This window comes from Callionymus lyra, chromosome 5 (genome assembly GCF_982586985.1).
Source record: "Callionymus lyra chromosome 5, fCalLyr1.hap1.1, whole genome shotgun sequence".
NCBI classification, from domain to species: Eukaryota; Metazoa; Chordata; class Actinopteri; order Syngnathiformes; family Callionymidae; genus Callionymus; species Callionymus lyra.
Genome location: NC_141822.1, coordinates 33,919,628 through 33,927,756, shown reverse-complemented (window position 1 = coordinate 33,927,756; position 8,129 = coordinate 33,919,628).

Below are 8,129 nucleotides of genomic sequence, written 5' to 3'. Positions count from 1 at the left end.
CTCAAGTGGTCATTAAGATGGTGGGTGTTAGTGTCAGGTGTATCCTTGATACTGGGTCCATGGTGTCCACTATTTCGGAGAGTTTTTTTCAGAAACATTTTAAAGACAAACTGCATTCTTGTCATTGGTTGGGGTTAAGGGCTGACAATGGGTTAGAAATTCCCTACCTGGGGTACTTGGAGCCAGACATGGAAGTCTTTGGTCGTGTAATACCTCTGCGGGGCATGTTGGTAGTAAAAGATGTTCATGAGCAGGTGACACCACTTGGGGTGTCGGGCATATTGAGGATGAATATTATAAAGGCTTGTTACCAAGTGTTCCGCATATAGCTCCGAGTTTGATGATTCGGGTGAAGGGTTAGCGCCCTCTGAACCTTTGCGGTCCGCATTCCAATTTTGCCATCACGCCGAAGTTCAGCCCCTCGTTTTCCGCTCCTCGCTAGCCAGACTAAGGGGTAGAAGGTGCGTATCTATTACCGGGGTGTCCACAAAAATATAGTGGCAACAACTTGTTCCTCCTTAGTAGCCTCGGCTGTACGTCCTTAATCTCTCATGATATTCCCCTCTTGGATGAAACGCCATTGAGACAGAGGTACCGACGCATCCTACCTTCGGAATACGAGCCGGTAAAGGCCCATATACATCAACTACTGGAAACTAAGGTGATACGAGAGAGTAGGCTGGGTGCGACAGAGCAATGCTGGGTGGCTGTGTTTGACTACAATGTGCACTCTCAGCCAGGGTGCAAGAATATGGATGCCTTATCTAGGCAGCGCTCCAGCATGGTCCAGAATCTAGAGAAGATAAGGTCAGGCACCGAAGTACCCACCGTTGTGCATGGGGCGGCTAGAGAACATCTCTATGTATGGTTGCAAGCAGCTACAGTCGACAGACGATATCCAGGCACTTGCTGGATATAAGGTTGCCCAGCCAAGCAGAGAAGGAGCGACTGAGCCTCCATGTACGTGGGCTGTTACAGCAGTGGGACCGTACAGTGGTGAAGGATGACCTGCTGTACTGCAAACTTCAGCTTCCAGATGGTGGGTAAAAGAGAAGTGGGGAAGCTGTTTAGTTAGTTTTGTTCTGATAACTTATGTGTTATTGGTTTCCCTTTTTTTTCTTTATTATAATCAGTAACTTTGTGCTTTGACTTTAATTCATTTGTGTGCGAGCCTTAGTTTGTTATGTTGTTGTCAGTTATGATTCGCCGTAATTAATTCACTGCTTGTTTTGATCTCACTGTTTTGATAACCCAATAAACTTAAATATATTTTTCTGGTACTTGTTTTGGGGCCTGTATTAATTTGCCAACCACAGGTGGTAGATAAAGTCCACCGTTACTCCCCTTGCCAGTGTTAAGGAATGGTTACACTTAGTTTGGCCTATCGACAGGTCGAATATCCTAGTTTATGAGGTGAGTGTTTTTGATTATTTATATTCTTGAGTTTTCAGCGAGCGGTAATTCTAATTACTATTTAATAATGATAACTTGTGGTTTGGATACTGATGGTGTTTTCTTTCTGCCTTTCAGTTTTAATCAATGTCCTACTTTTGCAAAACACAGCAGCCCCTTGCTAGATACCAACTTTAAAAGTTATAAAGTTAAAAGTTTTTGTTACAAAAAATAGTGTGTCAACCAGCAAGGCCGTTTTAGGACATAATGAGCAGAACTGCAATGGTTTTAGCAAGGTTTCGGTTGCTGTTTACCCTTTGTTCTATTTGCTTGCTTTAACTACGTTTAAGAAGATTGTGACCTTTTGATAATGAAAAGAAGTTTATGTTTAAAGTAGCAATTGGAACGCCTAGCTGGACCCATGTTGAACATTTTTTACTGAAATGGAACATTGGCACCACATGTATTGGCTCAATGGACTTCTGCATAACAAAAATGATCTTTGTTGGTAATAAATGTGTTTCATACAAATTTGTCAACCATTCTAAAAAATATATAGGTAGCGTGAAGTGTAACAAACTGCCAAATGGAAACATTTATTCTTCTTTGTATATTCTTAATCACAAACAAACTATATCATTTCTAACAAAAGACATTCAGTGTACAATAAAGAGTTTGCATGTAGTGCCACTTGCTTTGGGCTTGCCAGTTGTAGTTTTGCAATGTGGTAGAAGCTAGGGTCTAAAATGGTCATTAAACTGTGTTACATTAAATTAATGACAACATAATATAAGTTTGCTATGTCGCAAAATGAATCAGGAACTGAAGCCGACTTTAGCCGAGGCCAGTTCGCATAATCACAGTGGTGTTACATTAAAAGTTGGGTTTAAGGAGGTCGTAGCCTAAAAAAACAATGTTGTTACTGATTTCTGGACATTGTTGTCCAGAATCTGCTGATATTGAGAGGAATCCATGTGCCCCTCAACTTTAACGAGATTCCCCGTCCCTGCACTGGCCACACAGCCCCACAGCATGATGGAACCACCACCAAATTTTACTGTAGCCAACAAGTTATTTTCTTGGAATGCTGTGTTCTTTTTCAGCCATGCATAACGCCCCTGGTTATGCCCAAATAACTATTTTAGTTTCATCAGTTCACAGCACCTTATTCCAAAATAAAGCTGCTCTGCATGTTGTGGCATGTGCAGAGAAAAGGCTTTTTCTGCATTACTCTTCCATAAAGCATCTCCTTGTGTAAAGTGCACTGAATAGTTGAACGATGCACACTGACACCATCTGCAGCAAGATAATGTTGCAGTTCTTTGGAGCTGGTCCGTGGGTTGACTGTGACTGTTCTCACCATCCTGCTTCTCTGTTTATCTGAGATTTTCCTTGGTCTGCCTCTCTGGGCTCTAACTATAACTCTGCCCTTACATTTCCTCACAATGTTCCTCACAGTTGACACTGAGAGCTTAAATCTCTGAGATGGCTATCTATATCCTTCCCCTAAACCATGATGTTGAACAATCATTGTTTTCAGGTCATTTGAGAGTTGTTTTGAGGCTCCCATGTTACCACTCTTCAGAGAAGATGCAAAGAGGAGAAACACTTACAATTGGCCTCCTTAAATACCCTTTCTCATGATTGGACTCACCTGTGTATGGAGGTCAAGGGTCACTGAGGTTACCTAACCAATTTTTAGTTCCAATAATTAGTGCTAAAGGTATTAAAATCAAAAAGATATAAGGGTGCCTAAATTTATGCGCATGCCTAATTTTGTTTAAATAATTATTGCCTACTTTCTGGCTATTCTTCCTATAAGATATATTTTACTGGATTTTTAACCAAACAACCAATGATTTATAAAGGAAAATCATGAAAATGTAAAGGGGTGCCCAAACTTTTTTCATACCACTGTATACATGGTACTTACAATTGCAAAAAGTAATTAAGGTATTGAAAAAATACCTTACTTATTATGTAATACATAAAAAAGGAATTTTTAAATATAAAAACATTTTATTAAAATTGTAAATGAATTGAATTTTCATGGGGCCCTTTCTCTAAAAGTGTGATTTCTGCAGAATAGAGTTTAATAGAATGAATTAAAAATAGGCTGGACTCAAAAAGACACTTTTTCTCGTTTACTACGTTTACTCACGACTCCTTGCTCCTATTCCTTGACGTTCTCCTGTTCCAAGACTCCGTGCTCCCTTTTCTCTGTGCTTCATTTCCTTTAGGTAGATTGTGTTTTGTTTTTTGAATTTACTAAGTTGTGTCTTTAGTTGTAGTTATTTGGCATTAGCGTCCTTAGTGCCCCTTCCTGCCTGTTCCTGACCTCTTTCCGTTATTATCAATAAATAATTTTCTTTATACCCAAAGTTGTCTCGAGGGTTTTGCTTGCGCCTGGATCTCAGTGATTTTCCGTAATGGCGTTCAAAACGTCTCAAATACTTGCATACATTTCCCTAGTTGAGAAGCTAAATGTTCTTACTTCAATTGTATATTTACTCCCTCAACTTTGACAAAAAAATAGATTCTTCAAATAGAAAAAAAGTATTATTGGTAATAAGTGAAAACGCATGTTTCAGTCGTATGATTGTTGGTGTAAATTAAAGATGAAAAAATATTATGGAAAAGGCACAAACTTAGTGATACTTCTAAAATGGCCAGACACGTTAGAACATTGTATTGCTCCTTGGTTTTACCCACACCTTTTATATGTGGTAATAAGCACACACAAATTGTTTATAAAGGCTTGGTTATTAAATAGTTAGTAGTCTGATGATATAGGCACTGTTGGTAGTGTACAGAACCAAAAATTCAAACCTTATCTAAACTTACGATAAAGAGCAAAACAGAGATAGAGGGTATATCCATCAATCATATGTAAAACCTATTCTACGCAGATGAAACCTTCAATAAAAGGAATTACAAGGTGGAACACTCAACATACTCAAACGAAAAACCTTACCAGTGTGAAGGTCTTCAAAGACATGTATTTATGTCTCACACTCCATATTTGTTTTTTTTTGTTTTTTCTCATATTTCTCTCATATCTGCCTTGGAGAACATTCAAGATCCAGGAGAATAAGTTGGAGCAGAAATGTTTCCTCTTCGGACTTTGACAAACTATAATGATCAAGTGGAAGCTGCTTCAGCTGACAGCACTCAGCTCATCACTTCAGTGTTCCATCAGTGACAGATTGAATTATGTTCATTGCACATAAGCTGGGCCCCTGACACTTTACATGACTTGCTTGAGGATATTTTATCTTTCGAACTGGTACTTTGTCTCAATGCCATTATTGAGTATAAAAATCGATTCTAGAGGGAGTGTCTTTCTTCACCAACTGTCAATAGTCCAGTCCTGTGACTCTTGTAGGTCACAGAACACTCATGAGAATGGCTGGAGCTATTTCCCTTCATGATGTGCAATAAAGTACCTGAAGAATGCCGAGCCTTAAAACAAGTTGTTGTGAAGCTCGTTGTGTCTCCTGTTAACACAGCAGAGACTCTAAGATACCTGAAAAGCAAGATAAGTAAACATGATAACAGGTACTTGGATGTGTTTCAAGAGGTGAATTTAAAACATAAACGTATAACAGAGCAAGGAGGATGAGGACTTAATTGTAGACCACAGGGCAAGCTTGTGAGAGAGCAAGTATTTAATTGTGTCTTAAAGAGAGCTATCTACTCCCGCCTTCTGGTTGGTTATGTCAGGCATTTCAAACACAACAAGCAGTGTCTGCAACCTGTAACAGCTGTTCAGCTGGTCATCCAACCCCTGACTGTTCATTAAATAAGCATATATAATTTTAAAGCGATGTAACCATTAAAATGAATACAAGCAATGTCAGAAGCAGGAGCTGTTGCTTGTGGGTGAAAGTAAAGACGTCACATTGATTTGTTGTGCATGATTACTTTAATAGGTATTTAGTTGTAACAACAAAAGCGTATGTTGTTAGTGCAAACAGTGATTTTTTTTTAGTTAATAGAGAGGTTTGTTCATGCAGACAAATACCATGTACAATAAAGATACATTTAAGAGACAATTAAATTATTAATCACCCTTTAAGTGTCTTTTTGGACAAAGATGAGGACCAAGACAGGTGAGCTACGCTATATTAACATGGACATGCATTTTATGCCTGTCATTCGAAAAAGACATGGATTACTAAAATAATCCCAACCCTTAGTCAGTAGTAGTAGTAAATTTGCAAAATTTTGCGTGAACTATAGTTTAAACGGCAACCCACAAGTAAAGTTGAAAAGGAATGCAACAATTCACAAACAAAACATTTTTAAAAAATGGGTGCTATTTTATTATGTGTTTTTTTTCCATGAAGTCTATCTATGCAAATAGAATTCATAGATCCTTATTATTAACCAAGCTTCATATATTCTAGTGCAGGTCCCCGTTCTGTCTCCAGACATCCTTGCAGCTGCTGACGCTAAGTGACATGTACACGCATATACCAATTACAATTCTTTGGTCTGGAGTGAATATTTATGGATATATATTAAAGCAGCTTCTCATCCCAAGCAGCACTGCAAAATAAAAAACAATTTGTTATTACTTTTACTTGGGTCAGTGTTTTACCTGTGTGAATAAAAACACAGATTTTGTATATACTCATGGCAAAGCTCAACAAGCAAGATCAATCATCCAAGGGGGGATGATTGATCCAAGTGGCAGGCTGAGCAAACTTAATAAACGGATAATAAAAAATGTGATGTGTGTGGTTGTTGTTTACTGCTGACTCTGCCTCATAACAAAAGAGACCCACAACTGACAAATAAAAAATCTCTCTTGCTAAGATAAAATAAAAAAATTAAAAAAACTTATTGTAATGCATGTGGTACTCTCTGTTTTAAAACTATGTGAGTTGTTTATTTCGAATCCATGAGTAGTATTTATTTTATATTTCTGACTATCGAGTGCCATGTGAAAAAATGCATGGCCTACACCCTCAATCTATATTAGTGCTATAACTGTTCTTGTTCGATCGATGTTTTGATTCATTGCAGAAATCCAGTACGCTGACTAACAGTTGAGCCTGCTTGTTTCTAGCCTCTAATTGGTTAGTTGTTCATTATTGAGGCCTATAGTGACTGAGTAGAAGTCAACTTTGTTTAATATATGCCTTTAATCAAGTTTTATTGGTGTTATTCTGTAGAAAACTATGGCATCTTTAGGGGAGTTTGTTCAACCATAAAGCCAGTCAACCTCTCTGGACATAATGATAGAACCAAAATAAAGATACAGTATAATTTTTATGACAACTGCCACATTAGTTTTTTATTTACATAATGCAAATGTCAAGTTAAATAATAAAATAAAGGTAACAAAATATAGGCTATAAAATATCCCAAATACAACAGTGCCATAAAAGGCAAACCATTCTAGTAAGGTTCTATTGTATCTACTGTATTTAGTTCCAATGTTTTATGTACAAACCAACATGCGATCGCACAACTTATTTATCCATCTCTAGTGACCTCTAGAGTTCAATTCAGTCAAATGGGCAGGATCTCACTCTCACAGTTGAGCTCACCCTTCACTCACTGCCTTTTTGTTTATTCTTATATGTTTGTCATGAGAAGCGTATTGTAGAAATTCTAGAAATGCCAAAGTAAAGAGAAAACCTGAGACTTAACGAAGCACATCTCATGATTTAACACAGTTCTTTAACAAGAATCCTCCAGAGTGAAGGGCGATAGAGGAGGTAATCGCTGAGTCTAACTTCTGGAAAGACTGTGAATGATGTACTTAGATACAAGCTTATTTATTTTTTTGTGAAGCTAGATTCACTTGAGATCTTTTGCCCTATTAGGAAACCCACATCCAACTAACACTTCTTAAAAAAGCAAGAACCAGCATTTCATAAGTAGAAAAATGCGAGTTTCACCAGTTTTCTCACTCATTACTTGGGTTTGTGCTCACAGAGGACATTGAGAAGGTGTCAGCAGTTCCTGGTAACTGGAAGGAGGTACAGAGGTTTGTTGGGTTTGAAAACATTAACATGAATCATTTCAGAAAATACAGAACTTTTACAAAACTTTTCATTTAAAATGTACTTCTCCTAATATATAGTAAGTCCATCATCATGATATTTAAAAGTAGTTACTTTATTAATGTCTCCCCTAAAATCACGGGAAATGAGAGGTGATGAAAGCAGAGAAAAGACTCATTAAGACATAATAATAAGCTTCACTCATCCTCCATATACGAGTATGTTGGATGTGGTTATGGTAAACAAGAAAAACTGTGTTTTCAGTGGGCGGGGGCTTAAGCATATTATCACATTTTTAATTAAAATAGACACGTACTGATGAGTACAATAGAGGTCCAAGATCAATTTAAGAGACACTTAAATCAACACATTAGTTTCCCTTTAAGGGGAGCTTCAGTGCCTATCCATTAGTGAATCCTTTGTTGGAAAGCTGCGCACACATGAATTAAAAATGCAGGTTTCTTACAAAGGGTGAAAATACACTGCAATTCCCACTTACATGGAAATTGGAAGCTTCAGCAATGGCACCGTCAAAGTCAACCTTGGCTCCTTCTCACACAGCAGCATCCTCATTACTGCAACATACATTGCACTTTAATTGGTGTAATTGTGTAGTCTAATAAACAGTTTTCGAGAAATATATTTAACCAACCTGGTTCAGTAACCATTAAGTATAAAATGTTAAATTAATAAAACAATGAAAATAAATTAAATCTACAT